Genomic DNA, 12,526 nt, shown 5'->3' with positions numbered 1-12,526 from the left:
TATATATATCTACATGCGATTACTGAGATTGTTAAGCAATGCATGACAGAAACGAACAGTTCTATCAAATCGTCTTATCGTAAGTTCAGAGAACTCAAAAAACACGCACCCCTTCCTAGATAGATATGTTATTTTAAAGTGAAAAATTGACGAGAGGAGTAATTTACCATCCGAATATTTTGATTTGTATGCGCGACTTTTTCTCTAAACTCAAACTAAGCTTTTGCATAGGTAGATACGTACCGTTACATGCATTAACTAGTAACTAATAACTAGTACGAATACATGATAATCTGACGGAGACATATATGTAGGCGCCGCTGGATAATTATTTCAGATCGATAGTGCTATCTAAAGCGTTCCTATGTGTTTATGTCCACACAAGAGGATGCTGGCCGCTTCATCGTTAGTCCCGTTAGTTATCTTTCTTGTTTCCTTTTATAATATAGAACTTCCATTTTCGGCCGTCTGAGTTAACATGGCCAACTGAACGCCAAGGTAACTAGTGCGTATTGATTATACAATGAAATGTGTGGGCAAAGATGAGCTCGTAATAAAGAGCTCATAAATACACCGCAGCCAGCTCGTACATGTAAAACAAATGAGCAGCCGGTGACTGACGTGGCAGATATCCGTGTCTCGAGAGAGAAGTCACGTAATTATAGCGATTAGAACAGAAAAGACGAACCACTCCGGTTCGATCGATGATATGCGTAGCGCGCAAGCCCTCGGTACTCAAACACATATTGGGCAAGAATGAGTATAGAGTAATGACATCAGTGATGAGAATTTTATGTAGATGGAAATTTTTTCTTCCTAAGTATGCATGTCTTCGTTCAGTTGACACGTATTGTTGATACAATCATACTTCACGCTAACTTGGGATATACTTCACTTATTAGGTCTCTATAATTATCCTTCTATAAAAATTACGCGAGCCGTCTGTCATGTTAATTTTGTTTTGTCATCAACAGGGTACTAACAGCCATCGGAAAACAAAGGCTATCGAATAGATATTCTCGTTGTGTATTGCGCATGTTCAATAAATCGACCGAACAACTTCATTCCGTTGAGTCCATCGTTTTTCAACACCATAGAAGTGCACAAACCTAATGTAATGTAAAATTTTAATTTCGTTGATATGCCTGTTACAAATCGGCCTAACTCAAAAGAAATAAACATTGAAATAGGCTCTAAAATTTTGCCTCTCTTGTGCTCGGCTCCAATTTAGTAATTATGTGTGTTTCCTTCACTATACAGAGTCCACCCTCATAAATCAATACGTACCTAAACATCTTTACAATAACTGAGGTGAATGAAAAAAACATCCATAAAAATAAACTAGAAAAAAGATGCCTATAGAAACAATTAGATGTATATGACACATGGTTCGTCACCGATTAGACGATATCAGCAGGCTTTTCTACGCTTCATTCTCGTGGCATTCTGCGCTAAAACCTCCCATCAACGTACCATTCCCCCATCATTATCTTGGGATGATTTAATCCCAGTATCATCTGCACCTCTTTTGCACTACTATCCACAACTCTTTGTATGTTGTTTTTCATCAATAGGACGGCAGAACATACAACGGGACAGCCTAACCTAACCCGGAATAACCTAAAGCTGGATTGACAGCAAACGTATCACAGGCCCACGCGGACTACCTGGACAACTTTTTTTTATCAGCTTTTACCGGCTAGACGGACGATCGACCCGGGAGCTACAACCGTCCTAGGCTTACAGTTTTAGTTGCCGGCGAGATGTCTTTCAGTTTGTCCAGATCATACCTTTCGGTTGTGGCCTGACACGCCCTTTGCTCGCCGACCCGACCGTTCCTGTCGGTGCAACTAAGAAAAGCGTAATCAATAGGACATCAACATGAGCTATCATTGGACACATCCTACTTTTTTAGCCTATACGTGCTACCTATTTATAAGCTGCTATCACCACGAGCCTGCACAGAACACCGACGTATTTTGCGCACTGCACCAAATCGAACTCAACGGAACAACGCTTGCTCGGACTTCCCAGGTACACACAGCAACCGTAAACATTACGAGAGCGATTCAGTATTTTGCGTGGAGGTAGCTTCGGATGGACACTGTTTTTTATGACGATTACATGGATACGTGAAACGCATGTGTGTGAGAAAGTTGTATGAAGTGTGTCCTACCAGTCCGCTGGGTATCAGTGCTGTGGTCATGAAGAAGATCAGCAAAAAGAACTGCCAGGTGTCAAATTCGTATTCGTTGGAATGAAAGGACTGCTCTTCATGCCTCTTGCTTTCCATCAGTTAGAAAAGGATAATTTTTAGTGGGACGTGGTTCTTCACAATGCTCCTCGTCATCTTGTCATTTGTCCCATTACTGAAAGGAATCCCAAAGCCCGGTGTCGGACGCTCCGCACTGCTATAACGACTCTCATCTCTCAACAGAGACGTGGCTCTTTTTTTAGCTATTCATCATCACAAGCCAACATTTTTTTACCTTTCATCTACGTAACTGGAAATGTATAAAACGGCCCCTATGTTTTACGCCTCAATCGCTTTCTCTGTATTTACTACGAAAATCTGACTCGACCCTTTCTCAGCACTTTATTACCATTAAATTCTTAACCTTGAATCAATGACTAAACTGCAAATTTATTCAATCATTCCATTTGAAAATGTATGCAATCTCATTCGTTTGTGATTTCAGGTCTGTGATTAATATTAGCAATGCTTCTACTAAATACTTTATTCGGTAATTTACAAATTGGAAGGGGAGAGCGAAAATGCATTCATCACTAAATGAATGGATCGTTCGCTAGAGAGCAGACGAAAAAGTGTTGTATAATGTTTCGGCTTAAGAAGGACGGAACGTTATTTTGAAGGAAGAACCTATTGGTCAGAAAAACGCTGACATTTGTCGACAACGACAGTGGAGGGTTGCTTTCACGGTTTGGCTACAATGACTGAATATTATCTTTCTACCGTTATTCTTTATTATTGGTACTATGATTGATTTATCGGCTTCAGTAAAACGCAGGTGGTCCAAGATTTGTTAATAAAGTACCTGCCGGTTATTTGTATTTTAAAAAAGTAGCCTTCTTTTCCCCCATAAAAACATCGTAATTAACACCAAGCGATTTCTCTGATAGAAATTTCAGAGTTGTTGTATTAAATGAACAAGACATAGGAATATTTATTAGCAACGGTTATGGGAATATAGTTTTCTGTCTTCAAATTTAAGAGTGATTACGATAAGAGTTCGGTACCTTGACTAGCATATACATGTATCCACGTACAAGCACTTACCTAATTTAATTTTTTTTCTTTGTACTAGAAAAAAATTACAGCTGGCATTTACACTGGCTTCAACTGTTAAAAAATAAATTATTTGCTAGTATGTGTTCGAATGATTAACGAACTAAAGCGGTAAATTAGAGAAATCGTCTGCTTCACGCATGCCCATAGGCGAGTGGATACCAATGCGTCCTTTATGCAAATGTTAACAATTAGAGGGCATTATTGAACACTCATTTATACAGTGACACAATCGGACAAAACAATTATCTGTGTAGTTCCCTCACTTATAATAGTAGGCTATTACAAAGCCTCGTAGAGTATCGTTAAGCCCTCATAGTTAACTAATAGATCTCGTCCAGGATTGGAGGGAGTTTAATAAAATATTAAGTAAGTGATGATCTTAATAGCTACTGGAATAGTTACTGAGATAGGTGATATATTCAACGTGGTGGAAATCAGTCTTTCTATATTCCAACGTTATCTACGTTCCCAAATTAAGATTGAATTTAAAAAATTAGAACATGAAATCAACTAGTGTCGAACGTCAGCTAGAGTCGAATCAGCTAGAGTCGAACGTTGCGTCAACTAAATAGTGTTGCATAATGCCTTTACTTCCTGTTCAAAGTATTTTTCTTTTGATATAGGGGGCAAATTTGCACCTGGCAGTTGTCTGGCTGATCAGAGAGCATGTCCGTATAGGTGTACTGTACAAATACTGTGTCGTGCGATATATTTCGATCAACTGTACACCTGAAATACGCCCTAAATTATTCCCCTGACGTACCTGGATTGGGTTGGCTTAAAGCAAACATCGAATCAACGTGCGTAAATCGCAAGAGGACTAGTGTCAGATGGACCGACAGATACCTTCACACGACATATATACAAACATACATATATATAAGATAGCATGAGTTAGAGCTAGGATTACACACATCACGGCGCATGCGTTATGTTCAATCGCTGCCGTCATTTCCAATACCATCTTGGTGGTAACAAAAGTTCACTATCAGTACTTTAGAGAACGTGCGGCCAAAACGAGAAATGAGCTTTTTGTGTCCTGCTACGACAATAGTCTCGCTTCATAGATACGTGATCCTTCTGATGAGCTGAACACTAAGGGCAGGTGGCGAACTTTGAGACGTTTCGTTCAACTCGAGTCGTCAGACATCCTTATCCTGTCTTATCTCTGTATTCTGCTTTAGCGGTAAGCAGTCTATGCCAGACTGGCGATCGGTAAGTCTATCCACTGGGGCGCACTCTATGAGACCCTACACTAGTGTACACGAAGCTTTCACTTCCTTTTTCGTACCGACTCCTTAGCCCGCATCAGCCCGTTGAAATGTACGGCCCTCCTGGGAGCTTCCTGCGCATCTAGTGGACGACTAATGCACGTGGTGCTCACTGCCCACTGCTGACTGTTTTTCGCACTAGCCTCAAGCGGCCTGGACATGGCGAAGCAGCGGGTGACGCGTGCCAGCAGATATTGCGACTACCAGCAAAAAATCTCTGAGAACGAACTTCAAAGTGGCCGTAATGCTCACACAGTTGGCTTGCGGAACTGCCAGCTACCAAAGTAACTTTTACAGTGCGGTGACCAAGCTAACTTCCGTGCCACCCACACACATGCATTATAGTAGTATTGTAGGTATTGCTGTTGCCCAAGCAGTAGTAGTCAAATCTAACAGTAACTTCGGTTTTACGTTTCAGACCCGTTCTCAATGCCGAAGTGTAGAGCTTAAATTGGAATGAGTGCTATTGAGCTGAGAATTGAACAATTTCGACTAAAATTTGATATTTACTTTTAGAACAAGCATCACTGGTGGAAGATAAGTTGTTTGTTATTTCTGTGCAAATTTATGCCAGGAAATGGAAGAGTCCTGGAATAGCTTGGCCACGGGGGCATGTGATCTAAGAAGCCACATAAGAATGATCTAAACGTAGATAACTAACAACAAATATTGCGATCATATTATTTTTATTCAACCCCACATTCTAGATCAACACATATTGTTTAATTGATTTAATAAACCGTCAAGTTACTTACCCTGCCTGTAGCGACTGTGCAATTACTAGTAAATTAGATTATCATCGTGTTCAGTATGTTAGTCTTATCTGATTTTCGATCTGTTATTAAAGCCATATATTTGTTTCACACCATCGAACCGTGTATTACCATACCATATGTAAATAAAAATAGTGCACATTAACTTTAGCATTATACTATATGACCGTCGAACCGCCGTTTCGATGACCATGCGCACTTCGCAAACATCACCAACACAGAACTCTATTGATACTAAATAACAGTAAAATTTAGCCATATGCCAAATCCGTATCACATCTACGTATGTAGTTTACATACATATGCGCTTTTTGAACGGTAAAGTGAACGGTAAACGGTTCTATTTAGCAAAAGTGTTGTATAAATCCTATAATAACAAAATTTTCTCTACAGTGTGCTGCGCGTACGCATGTAGAAAGTCAAGTGTATTTTCAATACAACAATTTAATGGAAGTTTGTTAAATAAAAAAAAAAATAATAATAAATCGATCAAAATACGTCAAAATACGAAAAAAATTCGAAATTCCTCGCTCTGCCAAGCTAGTACACATCAATGAGCCGTTTTTCGGTGATGTCTAAATCTCTAACATCCTACTTATCAAGCGCAAAGCTCATCTGGCGATATTACTAAAACAAAATGAACATCATAAGATAACTGTTCTAATTACCCACATAAGTAGTGTTTATAATTTGTATAGTACATGTGTGTTATACACACAAGGCGTGCACTGCGCAAAGCCTGGTGAGCCTAACATATAATCAAGCCCAATTTGACAATTCATTCCGCCTAGCTCTAACTACTTTCAATTCAGACCCAGTTTAGTCTAAGTTCAGATACGCTAGCCAATACATGAATCAATGTACATTGAATCAAGTGGTTGTTAGGTTCGAATAACGCGCACCGTTGACCTAATTTGTGTGTGTATCTACGCCACTGTATGACTAAGCCAGTGAAATTATGTACGCGTTGAAAGCAAGATGTTCTTACCTGTCGTTGATCGTCACTCGAAATCCCGTGGGGAGCAGCTGTTACTAACCCAGCTGAACGACGGATCCTCAAATCACTAGCACTGGCCGTCGCGGTAAATAGCTGACGTGGCGGCCATATTTAAGAAGCAGCTGCTCGGCCTACAACTTGTCACGAGCGCATTTCAGAGGTAGGTACCAGTCCTCACGACTTATTTTGCTGCCACCTACCTTTCTACTGACGTTTCCTTCATATCCTTCGAAGCGCACTGTTTTAAGCTAAAAAAATCAAGACAAATTGATTCCCTTGTGGCGCTCTTCATCATTACCAGCAGCCCGACCATAGCGACTGCTTCGATCTGCGCAAGAAGACGATACGGTGCTGACCCAGTAGTACTTTGTAACCATAACAATTCCCTCTATACTCGCCGTGCTTTACACGTCTTATATTGCGATCGTAGCTAACGATGAAGGTTTACATTTCGTTGACAACCGTCTAACGGTTATTCCCCGGCGAACAAAAGGCTAATTTTTCTTTGCAACATGGGACCTTTGAGAAAGGATTGCGCTTATAGTTAGGCGAGGACATGGATTTTGGCGACTTCAACGGCACCTCTGCAAACTCATGCTGTTGTATGTGTGTTCTGTGACTGATAAAAGTAAATCACAGTTTTACCTTGTTTGGTGTCCAACCGTGCATCACATCGAGTGGTAAACACTGTAGTTGCTATCTCGGTCACCGCGGTTGGTTTCTGTAGCGTTTGCTAATAATATTCTAGTGCGTCCACGAGTCACTCTCCCGCAATTTTTGTCATTGCCAACCATCCCAGCTGGCCAGACTACCCCCCGTCCCCCCCGACGAAGCAGTGGCAGAAGGAACGATTGCGATCAGTACTGCGCCAGCCAACGCGGAATTTGTGTGTATGTATGTTTACGCTAACTGGACAAGCTAAGTTTATTTGATTCTACTCGACCTAGGGTAATAATGTCTCTGTCACCTCTCGTTTTCCTTTATTCTCTGTTGTCTTTTATCGTTTTCCGTTTAGTCGAAACGCAGCATCAGCCCGGGGGTACGCCGAGGCAGCGTTGGTAAAGCTCAGTTTCCACAACAGTTTCAGCGGCTTCAGGGCCGACCGACAGCAGAGGGGGTTGACATAAGCAGCTTCAACCGGCAGCGCTACTCTTCCGGCGGATTTATTGTCAAACCCGTTGTATTGCTGTCTTCTGTGTGTCCTTCTGCCCTGTTTTTTTTCTAACGGCTGACAGCTAGCTGACCAGATGATTCTGCGTCCTGGCAGGCCCTTAACTGGAGGCCACTGTCTGGTCAGACAGTCGTAAAATGTGAAAGCTAGACCCCCAAAAGTTAAAACCTTATAAGTCGGACCCTCATTTCGTCATCGTAGCTACCAGTTTTCTTTTCTTCGTCTAAATGCTTACGGCTAACCACTATTACTACGGTAACTACCGCTACTCAGGCCAGTTAAATCTATCCTTTCCTAAGCATCTGCTTACGTCTAGGATACACACAAAGGAAAAAAGGCTATTCTTTTTTTTGTATTATTTTTACCTGCAGCAATCTAACAGCATCGGACGCAAAATCAACAACCCGACCTACTGCTTAGACACATTTTTTTAACGTTCAGTTTATTATCTGATGTTAAGCTATTTTTGGATTTTGGGTCAAATACCCATTGGCGGGTTGGGGATACTCAACCAGAGCTGGCCGTAAGCGTGATGCCACTGGGTCTGACACAAAGGTTGTGCAATATCCCTCTCTTTCCCTGAAAGAGTTTCTTTCATATTTAGCTCTCAACGGTTCCAGGCGTGGTCCATCTTCTTCTTTCTTCTGAGGTGATCGCGTCGTCCTGTCAGGCCCTCTGTCACTGATCAGACGTTCCGACACGATGTCCCGGTGGCGTATTCGGCAAGACAAAGAGAAGAATTATAGGGACTGCCTAGCGAACGCTGCGCATTGAGTAAGGGAAAAGAACATACGAAAGAGGAAAAAAGGAAACCATTCTCCTGAAGCCACAATGTACGGTCTGGCCGTGAGGTCTTAGGAAACGCGTGGTCGCATAGCGTTTGCAAGCATAGTGCTTAGGATAAAACAGACCCTTCGTCATGGGCTAGCCGCACGAAAAGAGTTCCAGCTCTACTAAGATTACTTATCAGATAAATCGATGTGAAGGAGTGCTTCGTGGCCAGCCATATGCTGCTGGATGGTCGGCTTGAGCGGGTCGACCTTGTCTCGTACCGTTCTCGATGAGCGCTACAGAGTTCGCGTGCGCGGGATTCACTGCAGAGGGAACTGTTCAGAAGTTATATATAATACAATACGATATACGTAGTCGACTACAACCTTTCCGAAATGTCGATCCCAGAGAAAATAAAGTTTCTCTATACTTTTTTCTTCAGTAATCACCTGTACCTCACCGATGTTCATTGTATCTGTCCCAACTAATGATTACCGTACGGCAGTAAGAAAGAAAAAATCAGTTTTCGTCTTCTCTTGCCTCTTCACTGTAAACATTATCTGCGCCTTGGCTGCTACGGATAGAAATAGACAAATAAATCGGTGTCCTGATTTGTAAGAGCGGCAACACCGCACACAAAAGCAGTAATGTGATTGCCTGTGCGCAGGCTCTAATCAGGCCAGACTGGAGATCAGGAGGTCGATTTTTCCCTTACTACCTATTCGGTAGTCCTTCAGTTGACCATAAACCTGTGTGAGATGGGAAGTTCGCCCAAACAGTGGATGGAGGGGACGATAGGGTAAAAGCTCATGTCGTGGACATTCTCTTCTTTGGTTTTCGCGCGCACGGTTTCGTTTTGTCCTTCAAAGAAGGATACTGTACACAGTGAAGTAGTCGGTAGCGAGGGTCGCACAAAACGACTAGCCGTGTTAGTTCGTTTTGTCCTGCTTGCAACTTACGACATATGTGTGACTACGTGATCAAAAGAAGAACGAGTGGCCTGCCCCAAACGGTCAAGCAAGAAAGCGACAAAGAATCATTGCTGGCGACTACGAAAGCTGAGAAATTGCGAGTTGTCAGTTCCATCTGCCAGGTCGTTGTTATTACTGCTGGTAGTGGCCAATCTGCTGGCAAAGATGCTGTCATTAGATTTTAGAACTACCTGTCCAGGGCTGACGTATTTGTGGATCAGATTTTTAGCTTTTTCGCGTCCTGTCCGACGCTGTAGCTGTCTAGAACTGATGGGCATAAGAGGACTAGTTAGTCCTTAGTCTGCTTCGCTAATCTTTGCTTGTTGCTATCACCTGCTTTGTTACGTCGTCTTGCTACTAGCAACTTGGCCTGTTTAGGCTTCCTGTACTGGCTGCTCTTCGATTCGCCAGTTCGCCTGCCAGGAAGAAGCATCTCATGAACACCATCATTTCTTGTACCTCGTATCACGTTGGAATTGCGATAAGTGCCATGGTGTCCATGTGAATGAGTATGCGAAGCTCAGCTGATCTGATCCATCGAGTCCAGCTATCGCTCGGCGAAATGAAGGTAGATGGATAAAGCAACCACTATCACGACCAAGACCAACGGAACAATTGAGAAGAACCATTCATTAAATTTCTAAGATGGCTTGATCGAAGCAGGGTTCATTGTAGGAAAATAGATAATTACAGAAAAGGTCGACGATATTTAGCGTCTCCAAAGTGGAAAAACACATTTTTTATTAGTAAGAAACTAGGACAGGACAAACTGAAGATTCGTACATTGTCTATTTGTTTAATCTTTGAGAAAATATTTGAATCTTTACATGACAAATTTGCTGGCCACAGGGAGAACATTTTATAATTGTATAATTTATTAGCAATATCTATCATGCTTCTAAAGAAATGCCCACAATTTCATTAGGTGAAGACATGTGAGAACAGTGTGAGTATAGCTATTCTATAACTATTTAGACCTTCCTATTGATGAGGTTAAGATGTAAAAACATAACTATTTGCTTATTGACAAAATGTCTGGGCGGGACCCTTTCCGTGATATCGAATTAATAAGAGCCCCTGCCTGTTGTATGACGGTAGCTATATGGAAGAGTAATAAGCACTTATCGAATTCTTTGAACAGTGATTGATTTTCCTTTAGATAAACTTAACTTTAATTGAAAATACTTTTATTTACGCAAAGGCAGAGTTGCACATAAAGCATGCGTTGTATAACATATACTATAGCCAATCGGTTCGGAAGAAAACAGCTACAAAACAAACGTTTTATACCTGTTTCGGTACGTACGTTTCTACGCCGTACAGTTGTTGAGTGATTTCTTCCCTATGGATATACTATTTATATGGAATAGCGTTGCTATGTGAGTACAACGCAATGATTGCATTTGTGGCTGTGTTGTCTTTACTGGACAGCCCGAACAGGGTCAAACGGGTTTGCCTTAAATAAGTGAAAGATGAAGTACCCAATTTTAAAAGCAATTTTCGCCCTATTTCGCGTACACGAATAGGCCCCAGAGGCTCTCATCTGAACTTTTTTTGCTTGATATTCTCGGATGAATTACGAAATGAACGCAGATGCCCGCAGCGTGCGCAGAAGATGGGCTGATGCTGCGAACTTACTTGCAGTCTTACCTGCATTCATAAGCATTTTGGTAAACGCTTAAAACTCAGGAAGTGCTTCGATAATCGTTTGTGAATACGTCATTGTATAAAGTAATATTATGTATAATTTGTTTTTGTCACGGAGAAAAATAAAAGGATTTGATGGATAAGAATCGAACTGGCAAAGCGTGAGGTGGTCATATCGGAAGTGTGAAACACCTGTAAATATCACTTGTTGACCAGATTTTTACAAGGGAAAACGATTAGATTTTATATTCAGTTCAGAGTTATAGTTAAATCCAAGTTGGAAATTTAGTGGTACACCCGAATTCAGTTTTCAGGTTCTTCCAATAGCCATTTTCAAGCTGTAGTTCCGTTCACTAAAAAGCTGTGACGGGAGTGGCCTAGGAAAAAAAATTTTTTGAAAGAATCCAAAATCCTGCCAGGTTTTTCATAACCGCGTATCATTTTCCCCATACGCCCACCCACAGAATTATGATAAACAAAATGTATTGAGGTCCTTCTCTGGTTAATAATTGTATAGTTAACCTGCACAGGTAAATTGCCAGGACACTCTTTGTATAACTTATAGCACACTCCATTGGTGAAGATTTTTGCGTTCCACGCTTAACAGCACGTGATCGTTTGTTGGGTACTGTAAAATGATAGTGGGTCCTAAGTTTTTATTTGAATTTTCTATCAAAATACATCACAATATTTAAAATGTCAGTTTATTGATTTTTACACAAAAAAAATTTAATGGGCTTGCGACAACACTACAGACTCTTGTTGTGTTTCTTTCCTACGGGACTCAGGAGAATACATTTATACATATACATAGTGTAAGATTTACCTAGCTACTCACGAAAAACGAGGTCACAACCTAAAGTACGGAAAAAGCCATTTAGCTTTCAGCGTTAACCACTGGATCTGCGTCTGCACTACTGCGGCGGAAGATTGTTTGCTAATTCAACAGAAATCAAAAATGATCGCGGAGTGTCCAGAAACCCTGGCGGGAGTGAGCTCTTGATGATCCATCATGCTTTTATTACTATCATTGGTCACGACTGTCTTATAGCTACATTTATATTGGAGTTTCTTTAACATTATTTAGTTGTTAGACGATGACGGTCTAGTAAATTTCTGATTGCGTGACGTCCTGTGTCGTGAATTGTGTCCTGAAATTGTCGCACTGCCGGAATGAGCAAAAATTAGAGGAATAGGGGGTCCAGGGTTGGATAGGCCGGTCGAATCGTTCATCCATTTTTACTTTTTATTAAATTCTTTTATAAGATTGTCATGTGGTTAGGCGAACCATGCCACCCACAGCTAACCCCTGCCGAGTGTTTAGCATAGAGTAGCATGCGATATGCGGAACGTTTATCCAAGGCCCCTCTAGTAGAAATCGATAACCTTCAAATAAGGTTGGTTTTTAAAAAGACCGACTTATTCCAAGCGGCATTAAGCTTTGAAGGAAACTAACTTCGTTTGCTCTACTACGAACACAGCAGCCGACCGCTGGAAGGTCATTCATTGTAACCTTCCCGAGTTGCAGAAAGAGTTGTACCGCAAAGTTAGAATAGTGAGCTCAAACAGGAGGTATACGAATAATTTTTCAACTCCCGAACGAGATATTGCGTTC

At 41.3% G+C, this 12,526-nt stretch overlaps 1 protein-coding gene and 1 long non-coding RNA gene across 7 annotated transcripts in view; one reads left to right on the top strand and one right to left on the bottom strand.

The window, feature by feature from the left end:
• LOC147755473 (uncharacterized) overlaps positions 1-6,467 on the bottom strand; it is a 14,573-nt gene extending 8,106 nt beyond the window's left edge. For all 4 annotated transcript variants that reach the window (XR_015328281.1, XR_015328283.1, XR_015328285.1 and 1 more), the window contains exon 1: positions 6,343-6,467. This is a non-coding gene — a long non-coding RNA (uncharacterized LOC147755473). The remainder of the gene's footprint in view (positions 1-6,342) is intronic.
• Positions 6,374-12,526, top strand: part of LOC111251449 (aminopeptidase NAALADL1-like) — a 52,184-nt gene continuing 46,031 nt past the window's right edge. Inside the window, exon 1 of one of the 3 annotated variants that reach the window (XM_086990045.1) lies at positions 6,374-6,511. The gene's annotated coding sequence lies outside the window, so the exon portion shown is untranslated. Of the gene's footprint in view, positions 6,512-6,654; positions 7,242-12,526 lie in introns of those variants that run through there. The other 2 variants (XM_086990047.1, XM_086990046.1) reach the window with 2 other exon arrangements.

The sequence above is a fragment of the Varroa destructor genome, unplaced genomic scaffold, assembly GCF_002443255.2.
Source record: "Varroa destructor unplaced genomic scaffold, Vdes_3.0 BEIS01000005.1, whole genome shotgun sequence".
NCBI lineage: Eukaryota > Metazoa > Arthropoda > Arachnida > Mesostigmata > Varroidae > Varroa > Varroa destructor.
The sequence above is the reverse complement of the archived record's forward strand: the minus strand, read 5'-3'. Positions and strand labels throughout refer to the sequence as shown.